Below are 20,759 nucleotides of genomic sequence, written 5' to 3'. Positions count from 1 at the left end.
CTATTAAAATGATTAAGTGAAGAACTAACATACTAGTTGGTTCCTACTTCTTGCAATCGCTGCAGACAAATTTTCTTTTCCATTTTCTTTCCAAGATCCGCAGTCTACTTATAACGGGTGCTCACAAAGATTCTTCCAGACCGATTATCCGGATGAGTGTGTCCCACAATCAGATGATCGACGATCCAGCGTACAAATACTTTTTATCTTGACTGTAGCGTGCAGAACTACTCGATGGATCAAAGACAGCGTACTCGGTGAAATTCTCGACGTTTCCGACGACTCGAATCCACGGACCCCGACACTGATGGACGCACAGGCTTCAGGGCTGAGCCCTTGTCGAACACTCGTCACCAACATTCAAACGCAACGCCACCCCGGCGCGTCTGAAAATAGACTCGTCCAGCGACTTCCACGAAAGGTGGCAAGCCGCCCCTGTAATCCAATGTAATCACTCGAGGGAGAAGGGGAACACGAGAGTTATCATAACGACGTTACGTTCCCGGTTGCCGGCCTGGTAATCCCATAAATTCCACCCTTCGGAACGTCGGCCGCGTGTCAACCCCCCATGACCCGCGAGCCTCGACCCCCATAACGTCCTGGCACCGTGTTTCATTGGACGAGCGACCGGCCAATCGTCTGCGCGAAATTCCACGGTGTCATTGTTGCCGAAGGGGACCAGATCTTCGACATATGTTCGGCGGGCTCGGAAAAAGTATCTATGGCGGACGATTCGCGACAGTTGAGGCGGAATTAGGGACGGGGCACAACGGTGTGGCTGGGGAATTGTACTTTGAAGGGTTGCGCCAGCCGTAGTTGTTTTTGCGCGATTACGGTGGAACCTCGTTTCTACGAACTAATGAATGGCGAGCCTCGTGTACAACCACTCCTGTTAACACTCGGCAATTTTTTCAATATGGAACCATATGACTTGAACTTATTTTTGAGAAGCTAGGACAATTTACTGCATGACGTGGACAAATAATTTTGAAGAAATAAAAATTCGACGGAATTGCAGAGAAGATACTAAAAGTTGTGATTTACAACTTTTCTATACGGGCCTATGTCGAAAATGTTTAACCCTTAGCACTCGAGTGGTGACTCTGAAGCACCACTAGAAATTGTTGTGGTATTATTTCAAAGAAATTACAAAAAATATTACAAAATATTTCTTACATTACAAAATTTGTGTTTAATAGATTGCTAAACATTTAAATATTACACGTGGAAATCGGATCACTTTCGTATGAATAAAATAAAAATATTCTAAGACGGAAGAAAAATTGAGTTTTAGAATGAAAATAGCGCCGAGTGCAAAGGGTTAAAGTATGTTTTGTAGATCCGTGCCAATTATACAGATAAAAAAGGGCCGGTGCTTATAGTATTATAAGGCCATATAGTATTACAAATATTATAAGGCTATATGACTTGGACTTATTTTTGAGAAGCTAGGAAAATTTACTGCATGACGTGGACAAATAATTTTGAAAAAATTGCAATTCGTCGGGATTTCAGAGAAGATACTAAAAGTTGTGATTTACAACTTTTCTATACGGGCCTATGTCGACAATTTTTAAAACATGTTTTGTAGATCCGTGCCAATTATACAGATAAAAAAGGGCCGGTGCTTATAGTATTATAAGGCCATATAGTATTACAAATATTATAAGGCTATATGACTTGGACTTATTTTTGAGAAGCTAGGAAAATTTACTGCATGACGTGGACAAATAATTTTGAAAAAATTGCAATTCGTCGGAATTTCAGAGAAGATACTAAAAGTTGTGATTTACAACTTTTCTATACGGGCCTATGTCGAAAATTTTTAAAATATGTTTTGTAGATCCGTGCCAATTATACAGATAAAAAAGGGCCGGTGCTTATAGTACTACAAGGCCATATAGTATTACAAATATCATAAGGCTACATAGTATTATAATAGTATTATAAGACTTTGTAGTACTCGCTTATTTATAAGTCGTCACAAGGAGGCTCGATGAGAGTTCGCGGAAGAGCGCATACATTTGCGTAATAAATGGGAGAAGGTCGGCCTAAATTATTGCCTTCGCGAGAAGAATGGAATACACTCTTTAATCAATTTATGGCATATGGTTTTGTCGCGGGGCGTAGGACAGTGCGTCCTCTCGGCGATCACTGGCGCGCATTAACCGCAGAACATCCACGGTCCCGCGCGTTAATATGTAAAAATGTAAATCGTCCTGGATCACGGTCGGCCGTCGGAACCTTGTCCACCGCCTTCTCCCTTCCCTAAAAAAAAAAAGAAATTAAAAATGCAGCTCGATGTTCCGGGAACAGGGGAACTCAATCACCGAGCTCCGGTCAAGCAACCCTTAAAACCGGCATCGATCGCGCGAAATTGCGCCATTAAGAAATTACGAATCGCGTCGTGGAAACGGGGGCACGGTTAAATTGAAATCTGTCGAAAGGGATGCGCGAAAGAGTGAGAGAGAGAGAGAGAGAGAGACGGGGGGAGGAGAGGGGAAAGGCAGAAAGAATAAGAAGAATAAGAAGAAGAGGCGAGGAACGGTGGGACGGGGAGGGGATGCAGATGGGCCGTCAGCCTCTTTTCCGCAAGGGTCCGCAATAAATTTAAACGGGGCAACGAGAGGGAGGGGAGGGAGAGGGTGCAGGGCCGGTTTGCGAGCGGCGATAACGATCGAACGAGCGTCAGAGAAGTGCTAAGTAACTACCGATCGTATCGAAGATAGAACGCGCGGCTACGAGCCTCCACTTTCTCGACACTGTTGCGAGCGAGTGTGTGCGTGCGTGTCGCGCGCCCTATGGTGCATCATAGAAATTTCTTCGTGCCATCGACGTCACCTAATGCTGTCACCTAAAACTGTCACCGATACCAGTTGACCGACAACAATGGGCCCCGAACGGGCTAAACAGCCGGCTCGTGTTTGACGCTTATGAATTGAATTTCGTCGGTACGATCCGGGGGACAGATAGCGGGGTAACGCACCCCTCGATGGGTACGCGTGCTTGTTTGTGCGCGAGTATGGGCGCGCGCGAGTTCGTGGACGCGTCACGGGACAGTGATCTGTTCGAGCCGATGACGCGATACGTCAACGGACCCCGTAAACTGTTTCAACAGTTTCGAGTTGGTCGAGGATGGACGGGTAGAAAGATCGTCGGGCGTGGCTGTTATCCAGGGCATTTGTGTACAAGTATGTATAAGCCGATTGTTGGGCACTTCGCTGCTGATTGTGGAAATATACAGGCCGTGCCACTTAACTGTACCACCGAAATTTATTCGTAAACTACTTGTCGTGTACAAATATGTTTTCAGTGGAAGAGTTGTTCGAGCTCGAGGCGGGCAGATAATGTGAGGACTGGATTTATAACGATTCCCTTTTTCATCGAGATGCGAAGGACCTTGAGGTTTTGTTTTGGAATGTGTAATGTTTGCAAGTTCGTATTGTACCTGTCTACTATCGAGGCACTACTGCAGTTTTGTACGGTCGAGGAGGATGCTAGATATCATTGCAACAATCTCTATCTTAGGGTGAAAGGGAATTCAAACTTTTGGGACGACGCTACATCTAGTATTATAGAGACAAAAGGACGTGTACTATCGAGGCACTACTGTAGTTGTCAAGGTTGTGGGGGTTGCTAGATATCATTGCATTAGTCTCCATCTTAGGGTAAAAGGGAGTTCAAACTTTTCGGGAATGACTCTACATCTAGTATTATAGAGACAAAAGGACGTCTACTATCGAGGCACTACTGTAGTTTTGTACGGTCGAGGAGGATGTTAGATATCATTGCAACAATCTCTATCTTAGGGTGAAAGGGAATTCAAACTTTTGGGACGACGCTACATCTAGTATTATAGAGACAAAAGGACGTGTACTATCGAGGCACTACTGTAGTTGTCAAGGTTGTGGGGGTTGCTAGATATCATTGCATTAGTCTCCATCTTAGGGTAAAAGGGAGTTCAAACTTTTCGGGAATGACTCTACATCTAGTATTATAGAGACAAAAGGACGTCTACTATCGAGGCACTACTGTAGTTTTGTACGGTCGAGGAGGATGCTAGATATCATTGCAACAATCTCTATCTTAGGGTGAAAGGGAATTCAAACTTTTGGGACGACGCTACATCTAGTATTATAGAGACAAAAGGACGTGTACTATCGAGGCACTACTGTAGTTGTCAAGGTTGTGGGGGTTGCTAGATATCATTGCATTAGTCTCCATCTTAGGGTAAGAGGGAGTTCAAACTTTTCGGGGATGACTCTACATCTAGTATTATAGAGACAAAAGGACGTCTACTATCGAGGCACTACTGTAGTTTTGTACGGTCGAGGAGGATGCTAGATATCATTGCAACAATCTCTATCTTAGGGTGAAAGGGAATTCAAACTTTTGGGACGACGCTACATCTAGTATTATAGAGACAAAAGGACGTGTACTATCGAGGCACTACTGTAGTTGTCAAGGTTGTGGGGGTTGCTAGATATCATTGCATTAGTCTCCATCTTAGGGTAAAAGGGAGTTCAAACTTTTCGGGAATGACTCTACATCTAGTATTATAGAGACAAAAGGACGTCTACTATCGAGGCACTACTGTAGTTTTGTACGGTCGAGGAGGATGCTAGATATCATTGCAACAATCTCTATCTTAGGGTGAAAGGGAATTCAAACTTTTGGGACGACGCTACATCTAGTATTATAGAGACAAAAGGACGTGTACTATCGAGGCACTACTGTAGTTGTCAAGGTTGTGGGGGTTGCTAGATATCATTGCATTAGTCTCCATCTTAGGGTAAGAGGGAGTTCAAACTTTTCGGGGATGACTCTACATCTAGTATTATAGAGACAAAAGGACGTCTACTATCGAGGCACTACTGTAGTTTTGTACGGTCGAAGAGGATGCTAGATATCATTGCAACAATCTCTATCTTAGGGTGAAAGGGAATTCAAACTTTTGGGACGACGCTACATCTAGTATTATAGAGACAAAAGGACGTGTACTATCGAGGCACTACTATAGTTGTCAAGGTTGTGGGGGTTGCTAGATATCATTGCATTAGTCTCCATCTTAGGGTAAAAGGGAGTTCAAACTTTTCGGGGTGACTCTACATCTAGTATTATAGAGACAAAAGGACGTGTACTATCGAGGCACTACTGTAGTTGTCAAGGTTGTGGTGGTTGCTAGATATCATTGCATTAGTCTCTATCTTAGGGTAAAAGGGAGTTCAAATTTTTCGGGGACGATTCTACATCTAGTAGAACCGAGACAAAAGGATGTCTACTATCGAGGCACTACTGTAGTTGCCACGGTTAAGGGGGATGCTAGACATTGCAAAAGCCTGCACTTTGGGACGAAAGGGAGTTTGTACTTTCCTGGCTTCTATTTGCGATATACAATATTATCACACTACTACGTTAATTACAATAATACATTAATTCAATTTGTAGGTGCAGCTTACGATTTTTTGCACGGTAGACATCATTGCAACAGTCTATATTATTGGGATGAAAGGGTGTTTGCACTCTTCTTGGGTCCAGCTAACCTCCTGTAGGGTGCTTTATCTACTGGACTTGTTTATTTGATTTATTTGATTTGATACTTGCTTTTGATAATACAATATCGTCGTCTACTAGGACGTTTACAATGCTAAATTAATACAGTTGGTAGGTGTTCGGCAACTTGCGATCTCCGCGCGGTGGATATCATTGCAACAGCCTGTGTTATTGGGGTGAAAGGGAGTGTGCACTTTCTTGGGTCTAGGAATGGCCACCGGAGGAAAAGCGAGGAGCGTCGAGGTCCAATTATTTGCGAGATTCGGTTACGAGAAGCGACGTCACGCGTCGAATCAGCGACGGCGAGGGACACGAGGGGGGCCTAGGAGCGTCGACACCACGAAGGAGAGGGAGGATGTAAGGTGACACCTCTGGGACAGGTCTGGCTTCCCGTCAAGAGCCCGTCCGAGATAATCATATTCATAATTCGCGAGTTCGCGGAACGTGCACCCGCGTCGTGCAAGGAAAGGACATTGTGGGCAAAAGGTGACAAGGTTATTTTTATTTTAATTTTTTTTTTCTTTACGTTCGCCCGAGAGGCGAATAAAAAGACGGAATAAAATGGAAAGCCATCGCGCGGTTGGCGCGCCGCCTGTTCCCGCTGACGCTGACACGCTCGCGGGGAACCGACAATCGTCGGCGCGATCTGTCTCTAATAGAGAAAATTGCAGGAATACCACCAACGCTTTCACTTTTCGCCTGTCTCCGCGAGGAGATTGTTGCTCGCCGACGCCGACGCCGACACAGAACAGATGGCACGTGTCCGCGCGAACTGTGTTTCAAATAAATCATTGATCCGAATCGTAGAATGTAGTTGAACCCTTCGGCGATGATTTTATCTTCGCCAGGCTCGGCTGCGGCTCCGAACGATGCGATCCGCTGTTTTCCCAATGTTTGCGCGCGCAGAGATCGTTTCACTTGGTGTATTCATAGTGTTTATCGCTGTTCAAAATTTGTGACATTTTATTCCGTACGAGAAAACACCGCCCAAGAGAGATATTTCATTGTTATTTAACACTAGAACTACCGAACCAGTCGAAATCACTGGTGGATGATTTCTTCTTTCACCGATTATTGAAACTATGAAAACGTTTTCACGAGAAATGAAACCTGAGCTAATTCAATCTTGCTGCTATTATAAAGGGATAAGTCTAAGTCACGTTTAGGGTTCGGTAGTTCTAGTGTTAATGTGAAAGCTAATTGTTTCTGAGATAGAGACATATATTGAATTTAACCAGTTAGCTGTTGCGACCTCTTTGAAAAATGTGTACCTACGTTGCGTCGCAAAAATTAACCGCTGTTTGAATTATAGCTGTTTTGACGAGTATACTCGTCATGACACAAAATATTGCTATTTCTTCATGACGAGTATACTCGTCAAACACAGTTAACTGGTTAATATAATTCTGTTTTTTATCCCATATATTTTAATATGAAATAATTGTACCGTATGTACAAGGAACATTGTTCAGATTGAGGCAGTAAATATTTTACAATGAAATTCAAAAAAGTGAGCCGAGAAAGTATCACTTGAGCTCATGAGCAAATTATTATTTTACGTGACAGTGTGATAGCAAATTACGACTTTAATAGTAGGTGAAAATATAAATCTCTTTAGTAGAGGCAAATAAGTGACTGTACTATAAAGATTCATTCTGAATTGACACTCGAGACGCGAAGAAAACTGATCGACACGTTGCTGGAACTTGACTATTATTTGTTTAAGCCACGGAAACGTTTTAATCACTTATTTTACAGAAACGGCTCGCTGTACACCGCCGCCAGAGTCTCCCAGGCTTCCGGGAACGGCCGTCAGAAAAGAAGTGAGCATCGAGACGCGAGGCACGGGACGCGTCCGATAAAACAATGGTCCCCGCGGCGAACAATAAAAGAAAGAACTGCGCAAAGGTAGGGAACGCGCCAGGAAGGGAAGTGGCGCAACAGCGAGAAAGGGGGTGGCTGGACGAGGGAGAGAGAGAGAGAGGAAGAGAGAGAGAGAGAGAGAGAGAGAGAGAGAGAGAAAGAGAAGGGGGCAAAGAAAGAGAAAGAAGACGAGAAAAGGTAAAAAGGAGAAGAAAGAGAGAAAGCCCCGGGAGATGGTACCATCGCATCGGGAGCAAGACGTCGACGGAGTGGCGGATTAGAGGCGGCTTCTCGCTGTATAGCGAGCGGGGCCTATTGTCGGGCCGCATAATACGGTTATGATTTAGTTTTGGGTCGTGAGGATGCGAGAGACCGAGCGAACGAATGAACGAACGGGAACCGGGGGGCCCCATGGAAGAACAAACGGGGCGAGAGGAGGGAGGGTTTGGCTGACGGACTGTACTGGTTGCGAAGGGGGAGGGAGGGGGGGCAGGGTTGCCGGTGTCGGGTTACAACGGGGCCAGGGCCCCGCCTGGACATCCACACGTCCTCGTATCCCGTGGACCCACACGCAGTCGGGCCCTTTAAGCGTGCCCATAACTGCGTGTACGGAGGGCCACGATCACGCGTGTCCCTTCTTCTTCGTACCCCCTCCTCTCTATACGGTCTTCCATCCCCCCCCCGTCAGTCCCCCTTGCCCACTGCCCCCTGCTCCCCCCACATCGTTGCTCCTAGTTATCTCTCTACCCTTATTCCATTTTCTACCGAGGGGACCTTTTATTGGCTACCTTTTGTAGTACCGTTTCACCGTTCTTATTTCCCTATCCGCTGGATAGAGTCCCCTTGTTGGACGTCTGTCTCACCGAGGATAACAATGATGATGGTTTTTGTTGTAATTTTGTTGGAAGAATTATAGGCAAGCAGTGGGGGACACACACCTTTCATTCACTGTCTTTTATGAACAGTGCTATTTTATGTCTTGTTTTCTAGCGTTTCGGTCGAGCTAATAAGATGTGCGTGCGCCACAGGCGACTTCCAGATTCGAGGACTGTGACAGGTCGACCAAAATATGGCGCAGAAACTGAATCGCGTGTAAATCTGGCCGAGGATAATTTGCAAGTTATACATTCGAGTAGGGAAAGCCTGCATTTTCTCGAGATTATGACGCAAAGATAGCGAAATATCCTATTCTTAAACTCCTTCGTCTTTTTCTTATCTACCGATCAATTGCTCTCCCTGTGCAATTTTCAAGAATTTTATTATTTAATTTGTAAGAATTTTGTTTTATCTCTGGTTTCTCTTCTTTCTTTTGTGAACGAACTTTCTCCCTTTATGTCCCCATCATCAGTCTATTGCCATACAGACTTAGGATAATCTAAGTTAGTCGTATGAATGTTCGGGGATTCCTATACCACGACAACTGAAGGACACATTTAGGTGGTTACCCTTAAGAGGACCACTCCGTATATCCTACATCTTATTTGTCGGACGAAAAATTCCGGATTTATCGCGACGGTACTGTAAGCCATACAGACCTACATACATAGAGGTATTGTGTTTTTTATCTAATAAAAACATATACGTATTATTGTAATTTAGGTACAGTAATTTCTCGGTATATGTCAACAACACGGGAGCGGTGTTATGTTTACACTTCTCGGACTCCTCGGACTCCTCGGTCTCTCCAGCTTCACGGGGTATACGCCGCAGTAGTGGGGATAATTCCGCGACATTTATCATCCATGTCTTGACGTCATATACAGAGAAATCACTGTGTTTGCAAGCTTCTACTTGTGGTGTGTCGCGGAATTGTCGAAGAAACGTTGGTGCCGCGTGAAAGATGAAAGGTTGCGAAGAATTGGTGTAAGCGACAATGTTATGAAACCGCCTGTATACTACCGTGCCGTTGTTGCGCGCGGCTACACGACAGAACGCACCTAATCCGTATCGCGAAACCTGCCCACCTACGATTTTCCAGAAAGATCCGCCGGATCGTCCCCCCAGATTCTATGAAACCTCCCGGAGGGGGTCGCGATTTATCTCGTGCCCGGGGTCCACGCTTCGGGCACCGGCTCCGTTCCGCTCGGCTCGTCTCGCCTCGCCTCGCGGTAAAACGTCGGGGACGGAATTTAAATTTCACAAATTAGTCCGTCCATTACACCCTCGGTGTAATCGGGTCGGCTGATCTCGAAGACGTTCCCCACCAGACCGGGGCCCCCGGTCCCCTGCCTTTCCACCTCCACCTCCGCCTTTTCCTTCGCTTCCTCCTCCAGCGGCGCGGGGTGGACCGCGGTTCCTGGAAAGCGTGGGTGCCTCTTCCAGGCAGACAGGATCAGGATCTGGGCCCCCACAAATCATAACGCGGGTGCACCGGAGATCCTGGACAGAGATCTTCCTCCTCCTTCTCCTTTCCTTCCTCCTTTCGTACGTCTTTCTCGCTTCCACGCTTGCCTCGAGTCGCCGCACCGCGCCGCTCCGTGCTCCCGAAACGGCAACTTTCGCTCCGCGATCCTGAAGTCACGGGGATACACTCCTCGGAGCGCATTCTGGGGACACTGCGAGCGAAGTTCGCAGGATGAAGTTTCTTCCTCGCGATTTTTCATGCGGTTTTACTGCGCGACCTCCATCTATCTAAATCTAAACCGTCCCCAAGACAACACGATTCGGATAACTGGATCGTTACGATGGATAGGAGCCCACTGACTCTTCTCTCCGTTATCGGTTATCCTTTCGTACTTTAAGAAATTATACGCTGACTCGCCGAATTCTTCGAACACCATTCTGATTGGAATTAATTTTTTACAGGTCTGCCAAACGACTCTTGCTGCGAAGCTAGAAGAATTTATTTAGTGGATGATGTATACTGTATGCGAAATAACAATTGTGCGCGTCAATACAGCGAATTCTCATTACGAGTCAGTGCCAACCTCACAATTTGGAGTCGGTGGAACTACCCACACCACCGCGGTGAGGGGCCGAACGTTGTATCGGAGAAAGACATTTTCTCTGTCTTCTTGTCACTATCGCTTAGTAGTCATGGGCTTTTATGACCTGTAGACGGATATGACTCTTAGGTTTCCATCGTGCCCTGTGTATTTCAAATGTAACGCTCGGCGACAACCTCAGATTTCGTCTAAGAGTCAGTCACCAGAACGGCGCAACTGACTCGTAACGAGAATCCACTGTATTAAGATACAGGAGCTAAATAGAATTTTTCTTTGTTTCATTAATAATTGTAATACTTTGGAAACAATGTATTCTTGAATTATTCTAATCTTTGTATTGGTTTATTTTTACTTATTTATTATTCTTTGTTATAGTTTTAGGTAAGCCCCCTAACGGTTCTAGGCCAGGGCCCCAAAATTAGGGGTCTGCCGTTGATACTGAGTGGTATCTCTAGCTACACAGCTAGGGGAGGGATGCGTGTAGAAAACTAAACAATAAAAACTTCTTACACAGTAGAATTCACTTTTTGGAACTTTTTGAAGGTACCGCACAGGAGCTAAATAAAAAATTTTTTCTTCTGTGAATTATGCTATTTAACACTAGCACTACCGAACCAGTCAAAATGACTGGTGGATGATTTCTTCTTTCACGATTACTGAAACTATGAAAACGTTTTCACGAGAAATTGTTTAATATATCTCTTCTTTCGAGTACATGTTACCACAAAAATCGTATGAAACCTGAGCAAATTCAATCTTGCTGTTATTCTAAAGGGATAAGTCTAAGTCACGTTTAGGGCTCGGTAGTTCTAGTGTTAACTGAAGCTGCTACACCGACGTCCTTAAATCTGTTTAATATGACCACTACTTTGAATTAAGGGTACCCATTTTCGTCACAAATGCCTAAAATCCGCAGTCGACGGATAACAGTTTTCGAGCTCCGTTATTTTCGGAACCGAAAGCTTGGGTGTGCAAGCGCGACCGGTCTATTGTCTTTTGGAATCCGACGACCGAAAAGCAACGCTCCACGAATGAACGGGCAGATCTAGAATCGTGTTCTACGTACGATGGCCCGCAATCGAAGCGTGGCGAGGAAGAGAAGCGAGAAAGAGGGATCGGTCGGGGCGGGCGCGCGCGTATAGGTGGAGAGGAAGGCTCTTCGTGGCCGTTTCTAATGGCCAAGGATTTCCTTACACACAAAAGCCAGTGAAGAGAGTGACTGATCGTCGCGGGCACCGCGAATAAATTACGTGGCAGCCTATGCGGCTGCATAAATTAATTTCAGCCGGTCTGCCCATAAATATTCCCCCCTTCGAAATCATTCTCCCACCTCCGGTGCGAACTCTAAGCGCGTTGTGTAGAGCGCGACGCTGCCCCGCGTCGCGTCGCGTCGCCTCGTAATTTACGTCGATGCCCTGTAAATACCCGTTTCCACCAGCGTCGATCGATCCTGTATTGCTGATCGGCAGGGTGGCGATCGAGCTGCGATCGATCCCGTATTACGGACGATTCCACGCGATCCGTCTCGATCGCGATTTCAGCCGCTCACTTGCCAAATCGATTAACTCGATAAAACAGAAAGCGGAGAAATGCGATGAATAAAAAAAGGTATGACTGAACCGAGTGCTTCGACACTTAAATTTAAAATGGTTCTCAATTCTGTTGTAAATCAAATTTTCGGAGCGGAGGACATTTCGGGGAGTGGAGGGATTAAACGAATTTAAGAACGTCGACTTATCTATAATTTTCAACTCATTGAAGCTATCAATGGGGGAAATAAATTTTTACTTGGTTACCGTGTCTTGTGATTAGACTGCGGATTTTATGCATTCATGACAAAAATGAGGAGGTGTAATTCGAAACAGTAGAAAGATTAAAAGAATTTAACAATGTCGATATACTATTTTTAAGTATAAAAATACATTTTTATTTAGTTCCTATAGATTGCAATTGATGTATACAAATTTTATTTTTAAGCAGTCTAATTATAAGTTATAATTGACGCAAACAATTTTTGCATGAAGATCCGCAGTCTAGTCATTCATGGTATTAAAATTGGACCATGTCAATGGGGTTCCTCCACATTTTTCTAGACGTCGCAATTCGAATGAGACCAGCATGAAATATTCTTCCGTTCAAATCGTCTTGTCCGTGCTCTTTGCGAATATTTCACGAATCGGAGACGCGAGCGGTATGCAACATTAATAAGATCAACGATCCGATTCCGTCGATTAGCGAATTTATTATTTTATGCAGCCCATTCTACAGGGTGTCGCACCCATCTCGATTTCTTTTTACGTCAGGGAGAAATATCGGAGGAAAACTTCTTTGTTCGAAAGCGTAAACACTGTGGTGGAATGAAAATTTGTCTCAAGGTCATATTTCCCGAGATTTCAAGGTCACCGGGATTTTTCTAAATGGACCTACATATTGTCACCATCGCGATACGATATAGCTGAGACCAAGATGTTTCTTACCATTCATAATAGTATGGCCTTCGCGTGACCTTGAGTACAGAAATTCATAAACACCGATCGATGGAATTCAATATCCAATAAATTTATTTCTTTGGGTACATATTATTTAAAACGGTTGAAAATTTGGATCGACACATTCTCGTCATTTTTATAGAGTAACGCAGAATAGAGCTCCGTAAAAGTGTTAAATGTTTTTAGCTGATTGCAACGTTGGCCGATTTCGATGAAACTTCCAGAACACGTATAACTGACCTACAAAACGTATTTTCAAGACTTTCAATTCAGGCCCACATAGAAAAATTGTAAACAACACCTTTGAATTCCGATCAATTGCAATTTTTCCCACGTCATGTAGTAAACTATTGTTCCAACTTCTCAAAAAAATCCCAGTCCAGTGTTAAAAAAGTTGTGCTTCTAAAGGCGTTCGATTGTTGATTCACTGTACAATTTCCAAAATATGTTTCTGGGACGAAGCGTGAAGCGTGTCGATGTAATAAACAACGGAAAGAGAACGATTTTGCGCAAAGTACTCGATCGGAAGGGCGGATAGAGGTCTCCTTAGCCGGCCCCGAAAGAATATAATTTCGACGAGGCGGGTCCCGACGAACGGTCGTCATTAATTTCCGCGTAACGATTCGCAGGGTGGTGGAACGTGAAGCTATTGTTAGCGGACAGATGCGTCGGATGGGGGCCGTTCCGTTCGCCCGTGCATCGCAATTCACCGTATACTCGGTCCGTGCGCGCTTGAATGCGCCGTCATTATCGGCGCGTAATGACTGCATTGTAACACCGTCAAACTTATTACCGGCTTTACATCGTGCACGGAAAGCGTCGCTCCCTCGCTCCCTCGCCTCGGGCCGCTCGTTCAAACATTTTCCAAAATTCTTCCTCCGATCCGAAGATCCTCGAAATGGGGATGCCGTTCATTCAACGGGCACCTGCTCCCATATTCGACCGTTTTTATGGAGAAATCGTGCCCACGGTTTTAATGCAAGCGGCGCTCGAGGACACAAAGCTACATGCAACCAAAATGGGTCAATGCGAAGCACTATACGCACATGTACTCGCTTTTATTTTTGGACATATTATTCTTTAAAGTTGATCCACAAAACGTCTAACCTGATCACCTTAAATTATCGTTGTTAGCGGACCGATTGAAAATTTATCCTTCCGAAATACACGTTATATTGAATCATTTTTACGAACACGATCTTCTGCAGACGATAATCTTTTATGGACCCAACCGACATGAAGGCAACCTCGACAAGCATGATAACGTATTGTTGCAGGAAGTGTTTAACCCTTACGCGAACCCTTGACTTTTAATTTCTCGAGATTTTACTCGTATTCTTGTCTCCACTTTCTCCGACAATTAAAAACTAATTTACATTCGACAATTTTGGGTATCGACGCAAGGGTTGAAAGAACTACCCCCTAGCACTGAATGGAATTAAGAGAATTTAAGAATAGATTACTTTCAACTCGTAAAAATGATTGAAGAAAGACAGAAATTATTATCTGACTTCTGCCTCATGAAATTGATGAAGCTTTATTATTATTTTCGAGCCTCGCGAACGTGAAAATATGCAAAATAGAAATACGTCTATTTACTAGACTTAGTAAATACTTTACTTTATACTTTTTCCATGGAAAATAGAATGAGAGTGGAGGAAGAAACGTTCGAGTCGAAATTCGTGCGGACGTTGAAGAAGCCCGACCGCTCGGGACAAGTGTATTTAGAAGATAAAAAGCCAGAATCGGGAGCCGTTGGGGTGTCGTTTTCCTTTCTCTGTTGACGCAGCGAGCTAACAAGTAGCCATTGTGAGCCCCCGTGTCAAGATGCTACTTGACGGTGTGCCCGTTGAACGAACCGGACCCTCTTCACAGACGGTTTCGCTCTTTCATGCAGCTTGCGCCGTTCAATGGGATACGCGGGCCAGTGATACTCGCTGCATCAAACACTTTTCGCCCTCTTCGATCCCTGTTGCACACTCGATTTTCTATGAAATTGCCCACAATCACCACTTAATGTCGCTTCTTCGGGGCGCGGTCCCGCGAACCATCTAGGACTGCGAGCGGACTACTACAGTGGTTACGAGTCAGGATTTAGCTGTCGGTATAGTGTTTACTTGATATATGTCCAAAACGTTGCCCCAGCCAGGGACATATATCGGCCAGGAGATACTATTCTTTGATAAGGACAGCGAAGCTCTAGAGGCCTCGGTTCTTGGCCCCCCCATGGGTTATACCCCGTGGCAGTGGGGATACTTCTGGGACTTTTATCGACTAGATATTTGCGACACATATCGAGAAAAGACTGTACTTGTAACACGAAGTAGAGATATCAGCGGGTGTAGATACCTACAAGTTCTTCTGTGCCGTCTTCTCGTGGACGAGGAATATTTGTACAGTGTTTACTTGATATATGTCCAAAACGTTGCCCCAGCCAGGGACATATATCGGCCAGGAGATACTATTCTTTGATAAGGACAGCGAAGCTCTAGAGGCCTCGGTTCTTGGCTCCCCATGGGGTATACCCCGTGGCAGTGGGGATACTTCTGGGACTTTTATCGACTAGATATTTGCGACATATATCGAGAAAAGACTGTACTTGTAACACGAAGTAGAGATATCAGCGGGTGTAGATACCTACAAGTTCTTCTGTGCCGTCTTCTCGTGGACGAGGAATATTTGTACAGTGTTTACTCGATATATGTCCAAAACACGGGTCCACCCACTGACATATATCGGCCAGGAGATACTACTCTTTGATACTACTCTTTTGAGGTGTCTCGAGCTTCCTGGCCCCTCACTGGGTATACTCCTTTTCAGGGGGGATAGTTCTGGGACTTTTATCGGCTAGGCGTTTGGGACATATATAGTACAAGTAACCTTCTGATGAAATTTTCGAATGTACTTCCTTATTCGAGCATCAGTCACATTTATTACTCGGAAGTCCTAACGTTAAAGCATGTAACATTAGGGGCGCGCAAAATGGTGGCAGTCACGGTTCAACATGAAGCGAGCCTAAACTAGGATTTTGTCGCGTAACTATTTGTGGATCTAGATGAAATTTTACTACTCACTACGTTTCTATTTAGCATTTCCATAGAGATGGTTATTAATAGACTGTGGATCTTTATTCAAAATAAATGTTTGCACCGATTGCAAGACGCGGGAGCGAAATAAAAATTTATTTCTTCTTTTAAATGTTTTATTAAGTTGAAACCAACATGCTGACGTCCTTAAATCGTTTTAATATGTCCACTGCTTCATATTGTGGTTACCCATTTTTGTCATAAATGCATAAAATCCGCAGTCTAGTTATTAAATAGAAATATAATATTCTATACAATTTTTTCTTTGTTTTTTTTCAATTGAATCATTGCATTTTTAAAGTACATTTTGATGGTCCAAGGGTTAAAACAAAAGAAATGCTTGATAGGTCGAGATGTTCCACGAATTTGAAAAATTTCGAGAGAGAATAATTCGAATTTTTGGGTCACGGGGGAATTTTTGGAACACTGATACATCTCGTTGGTGTAACGTATGAATCGTTCGAAGCATACTGTCGACACACACACAGAGAGAAGGGAAAGGATCCACACGGCGATGCCTCTGTGGGGTCCGGGCTTAACTTTACGATCTCTCGAAATCCCTTCAGGGCTTACGGGTCCCACTACGAGGCTAATAGAACCGAAATTATAACAGGCCGATGAGCATGCGTCGACTGCTCTTATTCCGCCCGGCTGACGGATCGGGGAAAAGACGTGGACAAGGAAGGGGCGAAATCGGGAACGACGGAGTCGAAGGCCCAGGGAGCCGATTAAAGGATCTTTCGATACTTTTTAGGATCGTCGTCGATCGTCCTCGAGGCCTCAGAGCCGCCTTCGCTCTAGGAACGAACTATAAAAAACGAGCGATGTCACAGCGAGTCAACGGCAATTGTTCGGATCGTTTGTAGCTTGTTACCAATTTCGACGAAATTTTCAGCATGCACGGTGGATCCGAAAAATATTAAAAAAATTTTTCAGTTTTCACAAAATTTCTATTTTGCGTAAAGACCCGCTGTCGAATTATTATACTGCGGATGTTTATGCAATTTAAAATAAAATCCCATTTTTCACGGGATCAGCCTCTGCAGATCCAAAACAAATCAAAATCGTACTAAATTCTATAGAAATTTATATTATAGCACTTTTTGAACATTTTCATAAGCCATAAAGATCCGCAGTCTACTAATTATTAACATTAAAACTGCCTAATACGTCTTGCCTTATAAAACTAACAAGACTAAATGTATTGAGATTTTTTACAATTTTTATTATACAGCGCGTGCTCGAGTAGAAAAATGTATTTAATCATAATTGTTCAAAGTGGCCTTCATATTGCCTGTGAGAGAATTCGAAATCCAAAAGTAAGACATTTCATTTAAAAAAAGGAAAAGTGACCTTCACTTGACCTTCGCCTGTTTTACGCGTGCACTTGCGAAAAAACGGCTGTATTGTTCATCACTTTAAACCTTGTAGCTTTTATTTGAAATATTTGAGATATTTCAGTTGGACAGAGTTTCTGGGACACGCTGTATAGTACGTATAATTTCAAGAGCTTTCGCCTAGCGCGATGATCGCCGATAGGACAGACAAGATGTTTGGCCGGCACAAAGAAATCGGGTCACGTGGAAGGGCCAGATGCTCTTTTCCAGGATCGATCCTTGTGGCACAAGCGGATGGTTCCAGGCAGGGAACGTTGCGTACGCTCGAACCGGCAAATATCGGCACAAAGACCCGAGGCCCCCCTGACCTTATCTGTCATCGGCGATCGCTGATAGAGCTAATAGAACTGGACCGATGCTCGTTTTGAAATAATTACCACCGCGTATCGTATCGACGATCTTTCTGAGCTGTTGCAGGTAGTTTCGTAAACAACGCTCCGTTTTCCTTTAAACGGAGCCGACTTTCACGGCGGGACGATCCTCTCGCGTTTGATCCAGCTAAATCCTCGAACCATCTTGTTCGGCGTTTCTACGTAAATCACAGTTCACGTGGAAAAACGAAAATCTCCCGATTTTCGAAGTATGTGAAATCTCAAAATATTTTGTCGTAAAACATTAGCAATATTACTGTACTTCGTAATACTTCCCACAACTTTGGCTACATACAGGGTGGGGCACCAGATATGTGTCACCTTTGTGATATTTAAATTAAAATGACTCTAAACTAATCGTTTTTCGACAGACATAGGTTAACACCTTTTCGTAGAGAATAAAAAGCATATGGTCACACTAAACAAATCAAAGTTGACCTTCATACGTCCTTGACACGTCCACCTACTGGAAAAACTAATCATCCAAACATTTGTCGCTGAGAATAATAATATTGACGTGAATCAAGGTGGTAGATTATTCATTTTTTATATTTTGTACAATTTTTTTTTTTTTGTTAATTTGTGTAATTTGTGTAATTCGTAAAATTTTTTCAATTTGCATTGGTCAACGTTCTGTATGAATTTTCTGACGCTATGTAGGTCTGAACTGACAACTTCCTAGCAACCTTCTTTATTAAAAGATCAGTTTAGATCTGGATTTAATCCAAATTTGCAGCACGGAGCAAGTGTTCTTGATTCAGTCAACATTTCTCGCGAATCTAGGATGGGTTTAGATCGAATCAAAATTTCTTGTCGGACTGAGTCAACATTGGGATCGATCCAAATTTTTTTTCAAGTCTGGATCCGTGTCTTGATTTAGTTAGAATTCGTTACGGCACTACTTGGTATAGGTCTGGTTTTCGTCCAAATTTCTGGCGACTGTTGCAACTTTGATTTAATTGAAACGTCTGGGTCAGATCGAAATTGTATGTTACCAAGAAGATCGTGTGTTCATTGCCAACGGATTCCTCGATCGGAATGAATCCATTGATCGCGGGTAGAGGATTAACAGGGATTTTGCGTGCAGGATACACTGAGAGATGTAGTGAGCTACGCGACGTATATAATAGTTTCCTTTTATTACTTTAAATAACATCAACTTTACTCGATTACAGTTCGATCGTACATCGGTGACCTCCTTACTTATTTATTTCATGCCTTCTTCGTTCTCTTTCTCTTTCTCTCTCTCTCTCTCTCTTTCTCTCGCTCATTCATACACTTGCATATCAGTCTCTCTCTCTTACTCGTTCTTTCGTTCACGGTTGCTTCTAGAGCGATTTGTCTTAGTTAGTTGTGCAACGTTTAGGCTTGTCCGCTAAAATACACGAACGAGAAGAACTTGGGAAGAACTCTCGGTTATTAATAATCGTCCTTGCGTCGTCAAGTATTCCCCGCGTGCGATATCGTGTCTCTATGTGTTTCTACGTGGTTCTTCTCTAATTCTCTCTTTCTTTCTCTCTCTCTCACTTTCTCCCTCCCATTTAATCCTCTGATCTCACTTTAATCTTCTGTGTCTTTCGTCGCTAGACAATTTGTGCAAACGTAGTTCGCAATTAAAACGAAACTTTGGTCGATTAACAATGATTAGAGTCGATTGATCCCGAACGTCGAATGAAATTTTTATAATGATCAGACTGCGGAACATTATGCGTTTACGGCGGAAAACCGGTGCAATTTGAGACGATGACGAAATTCAAAGAAACTAAGTACAGTGTTTACTCGATATATGTCGCAAATACCTAGCCGATAAAAGTCCCAGAACTATCAACACTGCCGCGGGGTATACCCCGTGAGGGGCCAGGAATCTCGAGAGACCTCAGAAGAGTAGTATCAAAGAGTAGTATCTCCTGGCCGATATATGTATGTCCCGTGCTTTGGACACATATCGAGTAAACATCGTCGATGTGCTATTTTCAATTCGTTAAGATCACTCAGCGAAAAAAGAAATTTTAATACTGTTCTGTACAATTTATCCAAAAAATTTTGATTCCTCATAAAGATCCGCAGTCTAATTCTTCGCGGATATAAAAATCGTTATCATTCGCGCAAATCGATTTGGATATTAATGCTTGTGGACGATTATACGAATCGCAAACAAATGTTCTTGTAATCACGGAGAAACATTTGGTAAAACTAGAAAATGATCTTTCGTAAAACATGATCGAGTAAAATGCGTAACAAATGTCTTTTTCTGTGTGCACAGTTCGAGATGTGAGTTTCCTTTGAAAGGAATAGTCATTGAAGTACGTATAATTTTATAAATTATGATGACTCTTTTAGTACACGATACAAACAGATTTGTATCGATTTCTATCGATTGAATTCGTGGCTGTTATGGTTCTCCTGCAGAGAAACTTTTCGCAAACTGGTGTCGTCGAGATGTATGTGTATACTGTGGCGTACAAAGCATAGATTGTGCGTGAATCGAAATGTTTTGGCTCGTGTTCGTCGATAAAAATCTCGAAAGTGGAAACGCAACGAGGGCCGAGATCTTGGTTCTTGCAGATGCGAGCATAATGGCTCATCGGTGTTGCATGATGCGTAAAATGTTTCAAAAAACAACGGTTTAGGTACACTTTTTAGGAGCACTTGTATTTTAATATTTGTTTGGAATATTAAATAATTGAATGTACTACTTCTGACTGAAAGTATTCTGGTTGATGAACTATTTGAAAAATCTTACTAGACAAGTACAGTGACCTTGACTTCAAATGGAACAAAAATTCTTTTGTATTTGCAAACATTAACCACATTTCCTTGTTACGAAAAATAGGTGGATATGTTTCTAACTGTTTATTGAAGCTGACATTAATTTTACGAGAAAATTGAAACAGTAGAAAATTAAATTATATAAAAAAAAAATAGAGACTCTCTCGAGCTTCTTTTAAAAATATTTATTTCTTAAATTTTTTACGTGAGTAAGTAAGTTTTGATTTGAAACCTTAGAATTTACTTGCAAGGCAAGTGGGGTTAATGCAGGGAAAAATAGTATGGT

Source organism: Halictus rubicundus, chromosome 15 (assembly GCF_050948215.1).
Source record: "Halictus rubicundus isolate RS-2024b chromosome 15, iyHalRubi1_principal, whole genome shotgun sequence".
Classification (NCBI taxonomy): Eukaryota; Metazoa; Arthropoda; class Insecta; order Hymenoptera; family Halictidae; genus Halictus; species Halictus rubicundus.
Note: the sequence above shows the minus strand (reverse complement) of the source record.